Below are 22,871 nucleotides of genomic sequence, written 5' to 3' on the forward strand. Positions count from 1 at the left end.
TGTTATTGTCGAAAAAAAAAACTAAACTAAACACGGTCGTGTGTGATGGAAATATCCTCTACTGGATCTGTTGATAATTTCCAGAAGTCTCTGGTCTAGCAATGTAAATGGGCTTGAGTTTTGCCGATAGGAGATAAACTTTTCAGATATTGAAGTACGGTCAGTTAGGCTTGGTAGAGTTGTGCAGAGAGCGAGGAATATTTTCTGTACGCATCTGTCTTGGGCCCTGGTACAATTGACCATAATTGTGGAATTGTCCCGAACGTATCTGTCACATGTATGACGGATTAGGCTATGTGTGATGTTTACTTTAAGCATTGACCCGCTGCATACCTATGCTCAGGAAGGAGAGGCAATGCTTTTTTGTCTGCTGCCTTTCATGAAAGAAGTTGTGCAGTGGATGAGTTTGAAAGTTTTAAACTTAGGTAACGTTCACTTAACCTACCAGCAAATTTGCTCGGGGCTGCTTCGAGCATAGGTCTGTAGATTGATGGAGGAGATGGGGAGAGAGGTCTTGAATCCTGGTCAGGGTGAATATTACTTTGTGTGAATTACCCGGTCAACTCTAGGAGGTCTGCTCACATTTGTGGAGTTGTCCTTGATTGAATTTTCTGCCTTCTTGTTTTGACTTACATTATAATCGCTTTTATACATCGCTGCATCATATCTTATTGTATTCAATCATTCTGTACCTACATCGATTTATCTGTAAAAGCGTAATGACTAATAAACTATAATAATAATAATTATTATTATTATTGTTTTTGTTGTTGTTGTTGATTCTGTTCTCAAGGTGGCAAGGTGACAGAGCATCGATAATACGCTTTGCATCAGTTGTTCCTACCCTTTATGTTCGGAGTATATTTCGCACCGAGGTCAACTTTGCTTTTCATCGCTCAAGCATCGACGAAATAAAACAATAATCAAGCAATAGGGCACACGTAACGACAAGCCCATTAAAAAAAAATGCTTGCCTTGTGCTATAAAATTTAGCGGTGAGATGGATCGATGATTGCTGCGAAGAAGAATTCGGGTAATCAAACCATAAATTATAAAAATTCTAGTTTCTATTTGACTATGTGTTTATAACATTAAAACACCTATACCAATTGCGGTGGGGTGGACAGAAAATATTATTTTCCTCTGAGTATAGTTTCCCCAAGGAATAGAAAAGGGGTAACCCTTCACACTTCAGCACAAGTTGTGCAGGACACACTGAAAAAACAAACAAAACAAAAAAATAACAATAGTTTATAAAACAACAGGAAGTCAAAGTCGCAAATTAGAGAGAGCAGAACAACAACAAATCGAAAAATATCTTCGTCCTCTGTGGGACACTAAAACCTACGTTCCAAGAGGAGCACTATCTTTTTGCCATAAGAAAAGAAGACCTCTTTCTGTTACTCACATAAGAGGTCTGATCAATAAGTATCCGGACCCTCGACATTGTAACGATGTTAAAGCACGCAGAGTACAGCCACTTTGCAAAGATTGTTCATATGCTCGAAGTTTGAAAGTCCTAAGTCACTTCCGCTGTTTGCAGTATGGCTTGAAAAGAAGGTGTGTAGCGTGTGATTGTTGTATTGAGCATGACAGAAAAAGTTGTTGTGAAGAAACCTACTCATACGCCTACGCAAAGTTGAATAAAGTGAATGGAGAGCAGTGTATGAGCCGCACACAAAGTACGAGATGTTCAGACAATTCCAAGGTGGATATTGACGAACGTTCTGGGTTACCCGCAACCAATAGAAGTGAGAAAAACTCGCAGATATGCGTGTAGCTGTGAAGAGTGATCGTGGAATCACCATCCGTGAGTTATAAGAAGATGTGCAGATTAGTTACGCTTCAGATCAGTCCATTATCACTGTGAATTTGAGTATGAGACGCCTGTCTGCCAGGTGTTTGCCAAAACTGCTCTCAGCTGACCAAACAGACACTGGGTTTTCAGTGTTGTGCAAGATATTTGTGATTGTTTCGAGAACGATGAAAGCATTTTGAAAATGTTGCGTAGGCCTTTGAGCAGGTATCACGAAGCGTTTGGCAAAATGAGATGCAGATTCTCTTCTCAACTTGCTCTTCATGGTCAATGCGATGATTACACGCTACACACCTTTATTCGAGGCACTGCTGTAAACAGTGGAAGAGAGCTGGAACGTTAAAACCTAGTGCGCATTCACAGCAGATTTCAAGTTCAATCTGTGCCAAGAGGCTTCAATCTGCGTGTTTTAGCTTCGTTACCATGGCAACTTATTGATTAGACAACTTACCTGGGTCGTAGAAAGGTAAAAAAAAATGGTGTTGTGTTATCAAATATAGACATCTGCTGGTTTGTGACACCTCTCCACCTGGACATAGAAGACGAAATAATCATCTTACACGTGCTCAACTGGTTGGGACAGCACTTTGAGATGTGGGTGCAAATGGATAACAATTGTCTGGAAACAATTCCAGACCTAATAAATTAAGTAGGTAGCACCAACCTCCACGTGGCCGTTGAGGGTACAAAGCGGAGGATTCACCTGTGTGTGGACAAATTATCTAAAGGTCTTCTGACCACAACAAAAGAGTACAGGAAGCCACCACCACGTTTACCGACACCACGATAACCATAACCACCACCACCAACACCACCAAAGCAACGGCATCAACACTGGCAGTTAACCACCACAGTTGCAAAAACAACAGTAACAACAACAGCAAGAGCTGACACTCGAGGTGCTAAGCGCCCTTTCTCGGTCGACGCTTGTTCCAATACTGTAGTTCCGTTAATGAAACAATCTGCGGAAAATCCTGTTTGACAAATAGCGACCACACCTGCTCAATCTTAAGAGAACACTATGAAACGTAGTCTGGAATCTTAAAGGAATATTTTTACGAAAAAGTTTATTGAAATGAATCTATCACTCGTGTAGTTACAAAATAAGATGTAAGTTGGCAGAGCGAGGAAAACCTTTACTGACGGAAACTTTATAAAAGAATGCATGATGAAAGCAGCAATGACTTGTGTCCAGAAAAAGCTAACATGTTTGGCTGTATCAGCCGTTCAGCAAGTTCAGTTGTGCAGAGAACAGAAGAACTTGGAGAGAATATACAGTTATAGATACATGAGAAAGCTAAGAAAGTTTTGTGGTATTCTCTTTCAATGGATGAGTCTACTGATCTCTCTAGTACGTCACAACTTCTTGTGTTCATTCGTAGTGTTAAGTGAAACTTTGAGATTATGGAAGAAATGGCATCCGTTTGCAGTATACATAGAACAACAACTGGAGAAGATATTTTCAAAGAGGTGCAGAAAACTTCGCAAAACTATAACTTTTAGTGGAATCAGGTTCGATGCGTTACAGTCGGTGAAGGAAAAAAACATAGCAGGAGTGAGGAAAGGTTTGGTAGGGCGGATCCAGACCAAGTTAGAGGAGCTTCAAGTTCCGAAAGCTTTGTTTATACACTGCATTATACATCAGCAAGCATTCTGTGGAAAGCATATATTTCTTGCGTACTAAAACCGGTTACAGCTGTGGCGAACTTTATTCGGAATCATGGGCTTAATCACCGACATTCCCAAGCTTTCCATGAAAGAGTGGATTCTAATTTCTGCGACTTGCCTTACTACAGAGAAGTGAGATAGCTCAGTTGCAGTAAGGTCCTGTTTCATTTTTATAAGTTCCGAAGAGAAATAGATCTTTTTCTCGCCGAAAACAATAGAACTGATCCACAGCTGTCAGATCCTTCATGGTTATCAAAGTTGTCAGTTTTAGGTGACGTCGCTTCTCATATGAATGAACTGAATTTAAAACGGCAAGGAAAGAATAACCTTGTCTGTGATATCTACTGAATTATTACAGCATTTCGGAGAAAGCTATCATTGTTTGTAGCACAACTTGAAGAAGGAAACTTCGATCATTTTCAGTATTTTTGAGAGTTTTGCATAGAAAATGTGGAACAGGTTAACCTCAAGTTTAAAAAGTTATTCGGGAATTAAATAAGCATTTTTCTCAAAGAGTTTCAGATCTTGACAGAATTCAGAATGAAATTCTTTTGTTTAAGAAGGCCTTTTGCTGTAATCTTGATAACATGCCAACAGAACTACAACTGGAGCTTATTGACTTGCAAGCTTATAACTTGTTGAAAGAGAAGGAAAACGCATTGAATTTTATCGCTGCTTGCCTGCTGATGTGCTTTCAAAATTGAAAAAAAAATGCCTCAGGAATGGCATCAGTTTTTGGAATGACTTATGTTTGTGAGCAAACTTTTTCATGAATGAAATGAGTGAAGTCAATACATCGAACAAGGTTCACTGATGAATATATGAAGGCAATTTTTATGGTTGGCTGCAGCAATCATAAAGCAAATGTTGATGATATTTTGGAAGCAAAAACGCCAGTTTCACAAATCTCATTAACTTTTGTGCTGCTTACTTTTTAAGCAATTCAGCTATGTGCACACTTTTTCTAAAAATTCTAAGTTGGTAATATTTTGGTATTATTAAAATGTTTATTGTTTTTTTATTATTTTGTGTATTGTATGTATTGTTAAATAAATAGGATGACTATTTTTTGTGTACATTCAGTGTATTCCATATTGTACTGAATTGAACAAACTATTTATCTGGCCCACGCTTGGCATTCTTTAAGCTACATTTAGTTTGGTGACCCCTGTTTTAGCTTATTGAAAGAATTTCAATGTATCATCTCTTAAAACCTTTTTTGCTTCTTATGTTTATAATTTATCAATGCTTATACTTTATTACACTGCATTTATGAATTAAATTTTTCGCAAACAGAATCCAGCTAACAGTAATAATTCGGGGACCATAAAAGTATAGGTTTTTGAATTCCTATCATTAATTTTACTCAGATTTATTAAGGCTGTATCGGATTGGTCTATGCTTAGTTGGGATTGATTGCGTTTAGATTTAGATAGGCATACTTTTTTTTGTTTTATTGATTTTATTTGGACTTATGTGATGTACCTTAAGTTGATCTAAGCTTATAGTCATTTGAAGTTAGAGTTTACTTCTTAAAGAACAGTGTTGATAAATATTTGACTCTGAGAGAAAATGGTTGGGGGTGGGAATGAACCAAATACTTTCTCTTCATTTAGATTTTGAGTGGGCTACCATATTAAGTTGTTCAGATATAGAGGGAACATCTTAAAATGAATTTTAAGATACATGTTTTACTCAGAGGATTGAACTCCTGAAACGGTCGTATGCAACCTAAAATATTAATTTCGATGCCTGTTATTTTCTCTTCACCAAATATTCTTTTCTTTATTAAAAAATACATTTTTATTTACAATTCTATACTTTATTATATTATTACTATTTTTGTATATCCATATATTTATATGGTCGTATACATTTTTAATATTCATATATTTCGCATATTTTTATATGTACTTTTAACAGATCAATATATGTTTTTGAACAATTTTGATCTTAATTACTTCCGTAGGCATATGTATTCATTGTGGTTTACCTGATTTGAACTTTCTCCAATCAGTTACATATATATATATATATATATATATATATATATATATATATATATATATATATATATATATATATACATAAAATCCGAAGTTCTAAGTGTAAGACTTCTGTATGATTCAAGCAATACGTGGTAGGTACGAAAAACAACGTTCAGTAACAATAATAAATTATTGGCGTTGTAACATGTATGCTTTTGCAATATCAAATTCCGATCAGCTGAAAAGAATGTCTATAGCTCACGGTTAGGACCGTGACTTGCTATGAATGTAAATAAAAATACAAATTGATGGATTGGAGCAGGTAAAATCAAAACTACATATATCTCCTGGCCAGCAGATTTTCTGATATAATAATTACTCAACAAGGTTTACTCTGTTAGCAACACAGTCGGACTAATTTACCTTAGTTATACGAACAGCAAGTTAACTTAACGACAATTTAGACTTCTTTAGTTAAGAAAGTATGTGTCTGCCTTTTAAAATGTGAGTTGCTTCCTGGTTACATAATCAGCATGGCTCTCGTTTTCCCGTGTTTGGGGTGGCAATTTTCACTAGGCTTAATTATAACGTGTATTGTTTTCACTTCCCAGAAGTACTAGATGAAGCTGCACAGTGATATCATGATTCACAAATTCTTTGAAAAAGAATCTGCGCTAACTATCTCAATTGTTGTTCCGTAATGCTCTAAGACTGGTCACGACATATCTCAATCATCGTTACCGTAACCATTACTTCAGCAGGGAACATAAACATGTTCGTAGGTATTAGATTGAGCAATTATTTTTAATGCAGTCGTTGGTTATGACCGGTCAGAAAGTTACCATTCGCTTCACGTAGCAAGTGAGGCGGATCACCAGACTTCCTCGTCGGACGTACATAACTTCTATACTAATTGAAGTATAAGCTCAGTATCGATTAGCTTAATGGTTAAAAACAACCCTGAAATAATTTTTCCGAAACAAAAGCTCAACTTGTGAAAGACCGAGACGCTCCCTTTTTAGTCAGTACCAGATGTGTCTGAAAATGGTCAAATTATGTCCGTTTACCGTTCACTAATCAGGAGGCTGGTAGCATTCGACAACGACTTCATAGGATTATATACTATACATATATATATGTGTGGTGGGGTGTCCAATGTTACTGTCTGATAAGAAGTGTCGGCTTGCTTACGTCTACGGAACGTATAAGTTTGTCAAAAGAGACCGATAGGCTGTGTATCGGTTTTCATAATATATAAATACTGGGTTTGATTTGAGTAATCTCGGCAAAGCTGTGCTCAGCAAGGCTGCAGTCTGATAGCTGAATCAAGTAAAAGATAAAAAGTATGCAAGCATCGCTGTGTAGCTGAGAGGTTCTAAATGTTAATAGATGCTTCATTTTTAAAATAATGCCTATTGGATATGCTGTTATAGTCCATTTAAACAATTCATCTAATAGGAATAATAAAAGACAATAATAAAATTCAGGCGCAATGCTAAAACGCAATGATCGATTTTACGAACAAGCTACGTGACAAGATAATTTCTTTGTAACTTTTGAATATAGGAGATAAGAATTGATCAACTTCACCCAATAAAGGTGAAACAATTTTTTAATCGTAGACCAATTATAAATAATAGTATTTCGTCCAAATCTTTTCCAATACTTTCGTAGTGTCCCTTATAATTCTTCATGTACATATTTCTCGGAAACCGGAAGCACTATTAATTGCTGATTTTCCATCTTTCATCCAGCGCACATAATTCTATAACTCTTCACAGTTTATGACATATCAAAGCAAACATCATTGGATATACTAACTCCAATGTATCGGAAACTTATAGCTCATTATTTGCAGAAGCATGCAACAACGTCTCAGTGTTCGCAGATGTTCCACGTTTCCTACCTTTAATGTTTAGTGGCAGGCAAGAATGAACTTCTAAGTGACTTTGGTTGTCAACGGAAATTAACTGGCTAATTGCACCGGAAAAGTTTTATGATGGCACTTATGAATGATTTCTAGAAATTTCTGGACTGGTAGTGCTAATGAGGATATTGCCGGTTCGTAATAAACTTTCCAGAAATGGAAATACTGTCAACTGGGCCCTGCTCGATATTTGATTTTAATCAGTTTATGTGAACCCACATGATATAGTGTGGAGGCTGTTTACAGGAATGCTTTCAAAAATCATTTACGAGCACCTTGATAACCAGAATTTACTATCAGAAGAACAGAAAGGCTATAGGAACGCGTGATCTATTTATATACAGATAAAGGAGTTGTAAATGAAGTAAATGCTACAAAAGAATATAACAATAGCATGGATAGATTATAGGAAAGTCTATGACATGATCCCACACTCATGGATAAGTGAATGTTTGAGTATATTCTATATAATAGATAACAAGAGAATTGATTAGATTTAACATGAAGAAATGACACACTTTTAGGGAAACTTAATATCAAAAGAGGAATTTTCCAGGGGGACTCATTTTCCTCTTTAATGTTTGTCTTATGTTTGATCTCTAGTATACGAACTCTTTCACTGTATTCATGAGACAGAACAAAAGTAAGGGTACTGATAATATTCGTAGTGAAAACTACGTCTAGGTGAGTTGTGAATGCTCAATGAAACTATATCGTACTTTCATATCTATAATATTTGGAAAAATATTTGATATTGCTACTGCTCAGATACATGAAAAATTCTATCCTACAAGCAGCAAACTCATATTGTAGCGGACAGAAATATTGAGTGTTAAGTGTGTCAATATTTAAGAAATAGAAGTGTCGTCAAAGTGCATAATGAAAATCTTGTTTTATTATGCAAACGTTGATTACTGTTAGATATTTTACCTTCAATACACCGTAATTATGGCATCACACATGTTCATAGATATTTTATGATATATACATGAAAACAAAGTAAAATTAACAAAAGCATTATATTTCCTAATATAATAATGTAACTCATTAGGCATGTTTGCAACTATGTTTTATTACTTTTCGAAACATACATTTTGATTACATCTTCAATCAATTTTCCCAAACGAATGCTAATGCATGTCTATTAAGCAAAATATACAATTTCAGATTATACAAGGTTGCCCTATACTGAGTTTAATAACATATATTTGGATCAATATTGGCAAAGCAGATGAAAGTGAAACTTAGGGTCTCTTGAGTCTTTCAGGAGTGGTGTATTGCATTCACCTTTTGTTAAATCTCAGTTGTTTGTTAATAGATGTTTTCCCACTATTGAATGCTATGAAAGTCTCATGTAATTGTAAGCAAATGCTTTGGTCACGCTAATGATATTAGCCACACGTTCAAATATGTGTGTGTATATATATATATATATATATATATATATATATACATACATACTTATACATAAACATATAAATAAACATATACACAACATATGTGTGTAAATACATGCATACGTGCAGACAAAGACACACATACACACTTCCACACACACACGCACAAACACAAACACTCACACACACACACACGCACACACTCGCATTGTATATCTATATAGAGCGGGTCATGCACGTATTAGTTTGCACACAAACTTTTCATACACCAGCCAGAATGTATGAATGTGTTTAAAACCCACAGCTTTTGGAATTTAAAATCAATACCATTTCGCATAAGATTGCAGCGCACAATTTAAAACTTCAGTTTACTTACCAATGAATATGGTGAGTATCTGAATTCCATAAAGTTCTCCTGTTCTCATGTCACTTGTTTTCTGTTAGTATATATATATACACACACACACACATTGCTTTCAAGTAACCCACAAATGAACAATTACAGTTTCCCTAAATTTACTTGATAAATGATGTTGGACAACAAACGCTAAGGTGGTGCGAAAAATTTAGACGATGGGTCGTGTTAGACGCAAAGGAGAGTATATCAGCTGCAAAAGAGATTATATACACTGACAGCTTTTCGGTGCATTCAAAATCCACATAGCATCCAACCCGCCCAATTCTCCATTATGGGTTAGGGCCTGGAATACTCCAAATAGACGCATGTTATGTCACTTAGTCAAATTAGCCCATCGTTTCCTCCACAAATGTATTGTCGTCAATCCTGTACTTTCCCATACCACCCGTTTCAACATCACTAATACATATACAAACTATGCTATTTTGATCCCGAGCAACTCCGGGTATCTCCGCCAGTGTGTGTATATATATATATATATATATATATATATATATATATATATATATATATATATATATATATATATATATATATATATATACATCCCTTCTCTACTTGATGTATGCCTTCGTGTTGAGTTTGAGGCCGTGTGGGAAAATGAATAGAGACACAACGCTGCCATCACTAGTGATCACTCCAAACACCATGATGCTGACTGGATGTTTGATTTTTATCACTCTTGGTACATGCACTGTCCTGTCCTTAGATTGGCACCCAAACACTCTGAAATATCCCTATTGGCGCTTCCGGTGCAGACGCCAGGGAGTACAGCATGTCGCTTCCAAATTTCTGGAAGTGAAGTGCGTCATGGTGCTATTTTTCTCACAGAAGGTGCCCAACTGACCCTATTATACTGTGTAATCGATAAAATCAGAAACAAACAATGCGCATGCACGAAATTAAGAATATATATATATATATATATATATATATATATATATATATATATATATGTGTGTGTGTGTGTGTGTGTGTGTGTGTGTGTGTGTGTGTGTGTATGGATAGACCATAGTTAAGCCCAACGTAGGTCATATATCAGCATGTGTATATATAAAAAACAAATTTTCAGAATGAGATAAAAACCAAAGCTGTGAAGATTTTAGAACATTTATAAAGAGAAGGTCTTACAGCTGTTTCCAGGCTAGTTATATCCCTTCATCGGAGACGGTGTGAGAAAATGGTTAAACAATAGTTATCTTATCTAAATTAAACATTTTTACCAAAACCATCACCGATGAAGGTATATAATAAATATCATGGAAATAGCTGTAAGACCTTCTATTTATATATGTTCTAATATCTTCATACCCTTGTTTTTTTCTATCTCGTTCTGAAAAAAACCCAACTTTTATATAGCTCTTGACAAAGTCGATCATGGTATGATATGCCACAAACTGCGTGATCTCGGCATAGCTGGAAAACTTGGAGAGTGGTCACATGACTTTCTAAAAGATAGATGGCAGGCAGTATTGGCTAATGGAGCCACCTCTATGAAAACACAAATAGTGAGCAGTGTTCCACAGGGCACTGTCTTCGGACCACTGCGTTTTATAGTGGCCCTCTCAGATATGCACTCAAGTGACCGGATAGCCACCCTTGCAAGCTACGCAGACGATACGAAATTCTCACAGAAAATACAGAACTCCAGTGATGCTGCACATTTGCAGCAGGAGTTGGACTCAATTTACATAGGGGCTGAGGATAATAATATGCACTGGAAGCAATCCACAGAAGATTCACAAAGAAGATCGTCTCCTAGCAACTGCTCAGCTATTTGGAAAAGCTGGAACAGCTAAGACGCTACTCCCTGGAGAGAAGGCGGGAGAGGTATGCAGTAATATACATCTGGAAGATCATGGAAGGAATTGTGCCAAATTTTGGCATTGAAAGCTACACCAATGCCAGGACGGGTTGACACTGCACAGTGCCAAAGATCCCAGCAACACCATTGCGCTTCAGGACCAGTTACTGCAACAGTTTGGGTTTCAGGGGCCCACAGATTTTTAATATTCTCCCAAAGAGCCTGAGGAACCTGCACAAAGAAGATGTAGGGGCTTTAAAATCAAAGCTGGACGTCTTCCTGTCGAGAGTCCCAGATGAACTTACCTCACAGCAAGAAGTGGAAATGAGAGTAGCTACATCAAAACCGCATTCGTCACCAAGTGCTACAGTAGAGGAACATATATCTATCTATCTATCTATATGTATATATATATATATATATATATATATATATATATATATATATATATATATATATATATATATATATATATATATATATATACATATGTATCTATCTATCTATCTATATATATATATATATATATATATATATATATATATATATATACAGTGAGTACTCGGCGGACGATTATTGTTCGTAAAGGATACAAGTAAGCCTTCTCATAGAGTGAGAATTATCATGTCTAACTTTTCGGGTTCTGAACAAGATGACTGCGTAACACTTTGAGAATCATCGCCCTCTATCTGTTTGTAAAATGTTTTTATTTATTCACGACACCTATGCTGTATGTTGCTTCTTTCAAATATGTATAAACTTCACAGTCGCTCCATCTTCTGCTATATTTGAAGGTACTATAATGAACATTGTATCTAGAAACTTATGGAGTCATACTCTGTTGTTGTTGTTGGTACTCCATCGCTTACGACGTCGAGGGTTCCAGTTGATCCGATCAACGGAACAGCCGGCTCATGAAATTAACGTGCAAGTGGCTGAGCATTCCACAGACACGTGTACCCTTAACGTAGTTCTCGGGGATAATCTCCGTGACACAGTGTGACAAGGCTGATCCTTTGAATTACAGGCACAACAGAAACAGGAAGTAAGAGTGAGAGGAAGTTGTGGTGAAAGAGTACAGCAGGGTTCACCACCATCCCCTGCCGGAGCCTCGTCGGGGTTTAGGTGCTTTCGCTCAATAAACACTCACAACGCCCGGTCTGGGAATCGAAACCGAAATCCTATGACCGCGAGTCCACTGCCCTAACCACAGGGCCATTAAACACACAGGAATACACAAATCATTCGAATCTTTCTTTCTCTGGACCCTCTCCTTTTGTGCACCACTCCAAACACCTAAGTAACTATCACGCAAGATTTTTCAAGTCCAGACACGTATTTCTTAACGTCTTCCAAAATTGTATTTTTGTTATTTTTTCTACTGTAAACGTCGAATTTATATGCAGTGTTAAGAAGGACTGCAATAATTATCACGAACACCTAGCTCTTACTTCCAAATCAGAGCAACAAAACTAGATGAAAATTTATACAAACATCTAGACTGAAAAATAACATAGATTTTAGTTATAACATTCTTGATATCTTATAAACCGAAGCAATTTTGAAATTTACGCCGTATTTATTTTACAGTTTACGCTAATCAGCAACGTGTTTATTAATATACACATTTACTAAATCTACGTTGATTAAGCAAAAGTGGATTTGCACTGTTCAAACAAGTCAAGAAATATGTAAACATCAAATAAATGATATAAAATGTCTTGAAATATTTCATTGCATGTGTAACTTTTGTGAGAAATTCAAGATCTAGAGATTACTGAGACACTGCTTCAGTTAAAATGAATATGCTGCGGAACGAGTTGATAATTATGTTAATCGGAATGCTTCTGGTTGGTAATTTTGTGGATCAAGATTAGTTCTATAAATATATTCATACATGCATATATGCATATATAATAATGCACAATTGTATATATGTTTATATATATATATATATATATATATATAAGCGGAATGGCTGTGCGATAAGTAGCTTGCTTACCAACCACATGGTTCTGGGTTCAGTCCCACTGCGTGGCACCTTGGGCAGGTGTCTTCTACTATAGCCTCGGGCCGGCCAAAGCCTTGTGAGTGGATTTGGTAGACGGAAACTGAAAGAAGCCCGTCATACATATGTATATATATGTATATGTATGTGTGTGTATATGTTTGTGTGTCTGTGTTTGTCCCCCACCACATCGCTTGACAACCGATGTTGGTGTGTTTACGTCCCCGTAACTTAGTGGTTCGGCAAAAGAGACCGATAGAATAAGTACTAGGCTTCCAAAGAATTAGTCCTGGGGTCGATTTGCTCGACTAAAGGCGGTGCTCCAGCATGGCCGCAGTCGAATTACTGAAACAAGTAAAAGAGTAAAAGAGTATATATATATATATATATATATATATATATATATATATATATATATATATATATATATATATATATATATATATATATATATATATATATAAAGATATATATATATATATATATATATATATATATATATATATATATATATATATACATATATATATATAAAGATATATATATATATATATATATATATATATATATATATATATATATATATATATATATATATATATATGCATATATATATATATATATATATATATATATATATATATATATATATGTATGTGTGCATGTGTGTGTGTATAAATGTATTTTGTTGTGTCTAGGGAGAGTCATCGTGCCAATATCATTCACATACGCTTAAGTTCAATTACACTCATTTATTATTAAGCAAATGGTTAAATATTCAACTAGCCAATTAACTGTTTGTTTAACTTGGTTCAACAGTAAGTCGTCTGTTTTGTTTTTTTTGTGTTTTTTTTTTTGTTTTTTTATTTCCTGCAACTCTCATTGCTATTTTCAAACTTTACAATGACTTTTCTTTTAATTCGTTACGACGGCTGCGTTTGTCTGTCGGAGACCGCGCGTGTGTATACCAGTGTATATACAGACAAATACGCACACTGGTGCACAGACACACAAGCGCTAGCATTCACACACTCACACACACGCACGCACACACACACACACACACACGCACACACACACACACACACACACACACACACACACACACACACACACACACACACATGTATGCACACAATAACGTCTGAGAAAGAAATGAAGCCTATATAACGGATTAAAAGAAATTCTATTGAAAAGTTTGCAAAAAAAGCTTCGACAAGAAAAAACCAAAAAAAAACCCCGAAAAAACAAAACAAACGATTTACCGCATTACTAATCTAAACCCATAACTGATTAGTAAGTTGGGTATTTAATCAATTATCTTATAATAAAGGGGTGGAATTGAATAAGTGCGTTTGTTAATGATATTGGCATAATGGCGCTACCTAGGCACACAAAATTTGTTTCAGCACAAAAATTCACATAAAAATCTCTCAAATCATACATACATGCATGCATGCATACAAACATACGTACATACATACATACATACATTCATTCATTTATACACTCATTGTGAATGTACGAGACTATAATGCGAAAGCATAGAAGGAAGTTAGTTTCAATGTGGCTAGACAACACGAAATCCTTTGATTATTTACCCCAATCATGGATGCTAGAAGCCCAGAACTTGCCAAGGTTTCAATAAGCGTAGTCAAAACCAGAGCTGACCTGACTTTATCGTGGCCCACCGTCTTGAAATTAAATGCTGATAGAGAATACAGTATCGCAGAGGTATATTCCCAGGGGGCATCACTTTATGATGTTTATAGTTTCAGCAAACCCCTTGTCACTCATGTTAAGCAAGTCTGAAGCATATAACACTGGTTCACAAGGAAGCAGAAATACGAAAATTACACACTGTTTCCTCGTGGATGATTTGAAATTATAAGCAAAGAATATACTTCTTGATTTGTTTACAACAGTGTAAAAGGATATAGGGCTGGGAAGAAGAAAGCCGTAAGCCAGACTAGCAACATCTCCATCAATGACATAACAATCTCCTCTATATCTGATAAAGAATGCTACAAGTATGTATGGGTTTATGAAAACATATCTTCAGATGGCACCTGCAACTAAACACATGTCACTAAATGATATTACAGCTGAATAAAGAAAATGTGGACTTTGAAACTCTCTGCATTCAATAAAACAGTGGTTCACAATGTGTTTGCAGTGTCAGTGCTCATACTAAGATTTGGGTTGCTTGATTGGACGCTTGATTGGATCCGAGTTCTTGATTTGGAAACCCGGAAGTTACTAACCAAAACACATAATTCCCACGTCAAAGGTGATGTCGAACGCCTTTACCTAAAACGAAAACTGGGTAGCAGAGGCTTAACATCAATCCAAACTGCTTTTGAATGTCTTAATATATCCCTTCGGCAACCTTTTTTAATCGTGAAATGTAGAAGTGTGTCCCTTGACCAAGCTTGCATACATGAGGCTGATAACATCATAAGACTTGGATGGCAGCTAGTTCAGCAGGATTCTTTGTCTGATAATCTTAAATACATGCCCACAGGAGTCACACGTCACTACAGCAACGTATCACGAGATGAACTGATGAGCGGGTATAAACAGAAGACCATGCATTGATAGTTTAGTACAAAGCTCAGAGATGATAGTAACACTGATCATCAAGGCAGTCTATCATGGACTAACAAATGGATTACTATTGTCCACTGAGAAGAGCATACTTCGCAATCTAGGAACAAGAAATATCAATCAAATGCCTAGTGCACAAAAGGGACGACGATGAAGGAAAAGTAGCAAGATCTGACGACCGATGCAAAGTTTGTGACGTGATTACTGAAAATATCAACCACATCAGTAGTTGTCCGCAAATGTCATCGCGGTATTAGCTACCGATGAGACATAATGTTGTAGCTTGGATAATACATAATGAAATCCATCGGCAGGATAACCCTGAGGACAAAAAAATAAGAATCCACAGAATGGTAGAAGCCATAGCCACTCATAATAAAAAAAGAGTACTGGAGGAATAGTCCAGTGAAAATAAAGTGTAAAAGCAATAGACCTGAGATAATGATTTGGGATAGAGAAGTGAAACTGTGTACAGTTGTGGAAATTAGCTGCCCAGCGAATGTTAACATAAAGCTGATGATCAGTGAGAAAGGGAATAGCTATGCTGAACTACTGAGAAATCTGCAGTTAGTCTATGCAGATTACAAGTTCAGGTATATACTTGTAATTATTACGGGTCTGAGATAAATACCAATCTTCATAAATTAGGCTGAATCGAAGACTATAGATCCCAGGAACTGTAAAAACCTGTAAAACATTCCACAATTTTATCAATTAAGTAGCATGCAAATATATGCATGAGAACACATACATAAAACAAAACACAAATCTGCACATATACATACGTGCATAAATACATAACCGCATACATACATACATACATACATACATACATACATACATACATACATACATACATAAATATATACATACATACATACATACAAAATATCCTCTTGATATTGTGGAAATTCTAATGAAGTAGCTTTGGATCTATGTATATACGTATGTATGTGTCTATGTATACGTATATTGCCGAAATAAATCACAATTTATTTATTGAAGTTAAAGCATGTCTTACTCGTGCTTTGACTCAATAAGTTATAGCGAGTACGCATTAGACCTTTCGTTTCCTTGTATAAATATATGGTGTTGTATACTCTGACGCCCTTTCTATTGAAGTAAATGAAATAAACAATTTCTGAAATTATATAACATATAACACATCTTTTGTTTATCTTTATTAGATCAAACTACATACTGTTTTAATGTATTCAACTCTAAACAATATAAATGCATATAGAGTTATGTAACTTGTCAAAAAAGCAACATTTAAAATTTATTTGCAATTTATCCCTTCAAAAGATAGCAAATATTCGGATATGTATTTCAAAACTTTAGATTATTAGCATGAATATTTACACGAAATCTATGAATCAATTTAAACACTAATGATTTTCAAGTTGCCCTTTATGTTCGTTGATCATTCTAACGCATCCTTGGTTTCTTTCTAATTGCAGATTTATAACACTAGCATGTACTTTCGGATGTCTTTGGCCGCAATTCATTAACTCTAACATGAATATCATCACTGGAGCAACAAAGGGGGAACTACAACTTTCGGTATACGATTCTCTAACACATTTTAGTAAAGAATAAACTTTAAATGACAGCAAAAAATAAATCGTTAACCCTATTTATTCTGTAACAGCAAAACACATGATGATTAGATATATGCAATGTAGTGCTGGCAAATACGAACACAAATTTCTTACACAATAAATTAGCATTTCTCGTGAAACTTTTACACTGTAATCTGCAGCATACTTAGATTATTTCGAGTTCTTATTATGCAGGTAAACGGATGATGTTCTTCTGTTCTGTCGTAAAACTCAACCATGTACATTAGCAATCTATCTTGACATTATTGTCTTGCATCAATAATAACGAAACTGTAATTCACTTAACAAAATAGATATACATTTTAATTAAAGAAATTACAAAACATTTGCAAAATTGATATTCTTGGAAAATCCTTAACAAGTGATTAAAAAGAAATAAGATTTAAGATTTTACATATTACAAATAATGATATTGATACAATATTGTGTCTTCATTTCCGTTCTGATTATATCGGAAGCAAATTCTAACCGTATGTACACAGATGAAGGATTATTGCAAAATTTCTTATTATCTAATTATAACAAGCATGTAAGACCTGCTATTAATTTAACTCATGCTGTTGATATATATGTGGCCATGGGTCTTCACACACTCTACGATTTGGATTTCGTAAACAACTTACTAAAGGCTAGATACGTCCTTGTGAAACAATGGCACGATGAACGTCTGGTCTGGAATCCATTGGAACACAATAACATTACGAGTCTGTACATGTCAAAAAATGAGGTGTGGATGCCATCCATCATAATGTGCAATTCCATGAAGGAATCAGATGATGAAGACAATTTTCCTGAAGTGAGGATTTTTAATAATGGGTTGGTGGAAAGGTGGTCACTACCATTATTACAAAGTTATTGCGAGGTAAATGCTTACGCCTATCCATTTGATGAACATATATGCAAAATTTACATGTGTATCGCTTTGCATACACCTCAGCATACACAAATAAACACACTCATTTACTATGATGCAGATCATACTCAAAACTACAAATGGAATGTTAACATAAGTGGTGAGATGAAAGGCATAAAATTCTCTTTCAGTTACGCTTTTGCTTCGATACACTTACAGCGTAAGCTTACAGTTGGTATCATAGCTATGCTAATTCCAACAATAATGATGACAATTTTGACGGTTTTTGTTTTCCTCCTGCCCCCTGAATCAGGCGAGAAAGTTTCTCTAGCTACGACAATATTTCTCTCAAACGTCTTATACCTTATTCAGTTTGAGAAGAAAACACCAATAAGTTCAAAATATCCCTCACTTCTTATCTTGTATTTAATGTTATTATCATTGATGAGTGGGATTACCACTCTTGGTTCGGTAGTTGTCAGCAAGTTGTATGTAATCCAATCGTCTAATGAGAAAAAATTAAGTTCGCCATGTAAAAAGAAAAATAAAGTTTGTAGTAACCAAATAGCGGATGTTTCCAGCATTTCTATGGCGAAATCGGAGGAAATATCAAGAAATACAAACGGAAATCATAAATTCAACTACATAAGACTTGACACTATACTTCTAAAAGTCAGCATTATAACATCGATAATAATTTCGGTCATATTCATATCTTTGTCGTTTGCACCACAGGAAAAGCAAGAAGAATAAAATGTCCGTTCTTTAAGATGTTCAATTGCACTGTGTTGTGTCTCATCATTCGTAAATACTTTACAATTCAGTCCATGATATGCTGTAACGTTTATATTTTCCTCACTCTTAGATTCCAAATGATCGAAACATCCGAAAATATTTTAGCAGTGCAAAAGAAATCCACCACACAATCTGAACTATTAAATAATTAATATTTCGTACTTATCTTCCCAAAAGGAGTTTGACAAAACAACAAAAATAGACAAAAACAAAAGAAAAGGCACACAGGAAATCAATATTTCAAGAATAAGGATCAACATGGAACTTTCATTAATTTAAAGTTCTTGGTAAGTTACAACAATTTCCGATTACCCTTTTAGCATAATAAGTTTGCACAGCAATTGAATTTGTAGTTTACTAAAAAAAAAAAAGATAATAATAAAAGATAGAGGGACTCCTCCTTGTGCTGCATGGTTTCGAAGAACAGGTATGTAACGGAAGTTTTTAGTAGCCTGCATGAGATACCTAAAAGTCTATTGCTCATACTGAACATTTTAAAAATGTAAATAAGATTCATTTGCACAAAGGGGTAGCTGGACTAATTAAACCATTCAACTCCGTTAAGAAAAATTCTCCTTTCATACACTTGATGTGTTTTTATTGAGATCGTATGACACATTGTTCAGAGAAAATTATCTATCTATCTATCTTTCTATCTATCTATCTATCTATCTATCTATCTATCTATCTATCTATCTATCTATATATATATATATATGATGGCCGTCCACTCGTGACCGAGGAAGACCATTGCCGACCTTCAGGAACATTGTGCGCTCTAGGACTAACTTATATTTTGCATTTGCGGCTCCGTTGGTGGCTAATGAACCCTGCTCTTGACAAGCATACACGAGTGGAAACATTGCAGAACTAGCTTTCCTCATTCACTATACGAGCCGTGCTCTTTCGCGCAGCTCCCTTAAGTTCATCATGCTGGATACGTGCTCTCTCAAAAGTGTCGATGCCCTCCTTAACCTGCGTCCCCCATCCGTGGCAATGACAGGCGTTGTTCTCCAAGTCAGTGTCCTGCATATCACAGGCTTTAATGAGGACTTGACACAGCCCTTAAAGCGCAGCCTTGGTTTCTGCCGGAGTCTCCTTCCATTCACAAGTTCTCCATATAGCATCTGCAAAATTCTTGATGTGAATCCGTGTGTTGAAGCAGATATTGTTCTATTTCGGGAAGGGCATTTTACCAGTTTACCCAATAAAAACACACGCACTATATATATTTGTTGTTCACTTGCTTCAGCTTCATTTTACATTAATCGTATTTCGGCCAGAGATCCTTTGTCACACTTCTGTGAACTCATCAGTGATCCTTTGCTTTCTTTTTTGTATCTTTCCTTACTAACGATCAGCCATTTTGTATTCCTATTGTATGTGTTTTTATTTGCGCATGCATATACCTGTGTATGTGTCTATGTTTAGTAAGTCTGTGTGTGTGAGTCTGTATGCGGGAATGTGCTTGTATTATCAGTATCCCCTGGTTATACACATTCGTTTAATTTGTTTTTATCTATTTTGTTCATTTGTTTATATCTGCTTATTTTTCTTTTCTTTCTTTTTTCTCTTTTTGTATTTAACTTGTGAGTGTCAATATGATTGTGTATACTTGTTTATATATGTATAAGTAAGGTTATATATGTACATATATGTATCTAAGACGTTGTATCAATTCACCGTTAGACGATGGTGAGAGGGGCAAACGCACACACACACATATATGTGTGTGCGTGCTTACATATGTGTATATGCATATGTATATATGTGCGTATATACAACCTTCAACAAAGTAACTGTCATGTATACAACTTGAACTGACGCACATATCAGTACATAAACATACATTCACATGTACATACATATGCACACACACACACACATACACACTCACACAAACACGTCTACACACTTACCCTATTACTCACGTACATCCATAAGTACATACGTGCATATTCACATACATACATATATACATATATACATACATGTGTATAGGCATGCACACATACATACGCATGTACACAGATGCATACGCGCACACATGTACACGCACATACGTACATACATACATACATACATACATACATACACATGTACATATATATCATGAACTAACTATTACTTTCTCAGATGCAGCACAGAATTTTGTCAGTGAACAGGTCGCGGTCTCAAAGCGACGAAAATATTTTGACAAATTAAATTTAAATGTTGAAGTGAATCTAACGGATTTTGTGTGTTATTTTAAATGGCTTATAAACACCTTCCACGCTGCAACTGTTTTCGTTCCAGCACACGATCTCAGATCAGGTCACTTGCTATGCAAGTGCATCTCCGTAAATATATATATATATATATATATATATATATATATATATACATAGACGTAGGAGTGGCTGTGTGGTAAGTAGCTTGCTTACGAACCACATGGTTCCGGGTTCAGTCCCACTGCGTGGCACCTTGGGCAAGTGTCTTCTACTATAGCCTCGGGCCGACCAAAGCCTTGTGAGTGGATTTGGCAGACGGAAACTGAAAGAAGCCCGTCGTATATATGTATATATATATATATATATATATATATATATATACATATATATATGTATGTGTGTATCTGTGTTTGTCCCCCCAACATCGCTTGACAACCGATGCTGGTGTGCTTAGGCCCCCGTAACTTAGCGGTTCGGCAAAAGGAGACCGATAGAATAAGTACTAAGCTTACAAAGAATAAGTCCTGGGGTCGATTTGATAGTAGAAGACACTAAAGGCGGTGCTCCAGCATGGCCGCAGTCAAATGACTGAAACAAGTAAAAGAATAAAAGAATACATATATGAGGGCAACTCAGCAATTATCCGCTCTTTCGTCATAACATATCTTTATTATTGTACATTGCCTTCTGCGTATGCGTGCTTACAGTTGGTACTATTGTGGTCGCGTGATCGAAGTCTGAACCTTATCGTGCTATTTTTCGTTCTGGCTTTCCGCATGTAAGCATGGCCCCTCGACTTGCAATGTGCACAAAACGAGAACAAAGAGCATGGACCCGATGTTCCTGGTTGGAAGGCGTGTCAGGTGCTGAAATTCATTGTAAGCTTTTAGCACAATAGACGGACACTGCGCCACCACTTAGAGTGTCTATGGGTGGATCGTAAAGTTTAAAAGTGGCTGGACAAGCGTAACGCCCGAACAGGTAGCACGACGATCGTCAATCTCAAGCGCTGACGAGAAGATTCAGCAGTCTCGAGAGAATGTAATGGTGAACAGGTTTACTATTACCATCTCTCAGATGACTGCTCTTTGTTCTTCGTTGGTGCACACTGCTAGTGGAGCCACGCTTACGTTGTAAAGCTAGAAGAAAAATGGCGCGATCAGGCTCAAACTTCGATCATGTGACCACAATATTACTAACTATCGGGACGCATGCGCAGAAGGCAGTGTGTCAATAATAAAGATATATTATGGCGCAAGTGGGGATAATTTTTGACTTATCCTCGTATATATGTACATTAATAAACAAGTATATGCACATATATTCACCTTCACACACACATATTCAAACATTATGAGAAAATCGAACCTATTCTTTAGCTGAATCTGTAGGTCGATCAGTTCATGGCATACATGGATGCTCATACGGAGTATTAAGCAGGGCAATTTATTAATTATATAATATTTACTCGTATAAATCAGTACTCAGTCAGTAAGTACATTCATTAACGATGTAATTCATTGCAATGTATTGTTATTTTCTTAAAAATTGAAACTTGAATATTTATAGGTAATTACATATATTGATATAAATAATCACACTTCGCGTTACACCGTTAAAAGCGTTCATTTCGGTAATGAAATTCAAACTAAAATGATTGGCATTGAACAATTGTCCTTCACATATTTTATAAATTATTCACAACCACAACGATGATGAAAATAACTTAAATATCGTGATAATGAACCTACGCTATAA

The 22,871-nt window shown here is 35.8% G+C and overlaps 1 pseudogene; it reads left to right on the plus strand.

Annotated features, from left to right (window-relative positions):
- Positions 1-17,636: 17,636 nt before the first annotated feature.
- LOC128249531 (chemotactile receptor for terpenes 1 pseudogene) lies at positions 17,637-18,974 on the plus strand (annotated as a pseudogene).
- Positions 18,975-22,871: the final 3,897 nt, after the last annotated feature.

Source organism: Octopus bimaculoides, chromosome 15, assembly GCF_046866305.1.
Source record: "Octopus bimaculoides isolate indiv1 chromosome 15, ASM4686630v1, whole genome shotgun sequence".
Classification (NCBI taxonomy): domain Eukaryota; kingdom Metazoa; phylum Mollusca; class Cephalopoda; order Octopoda; family Octopodidae; genus Octopus; species Octopus bimaculoides.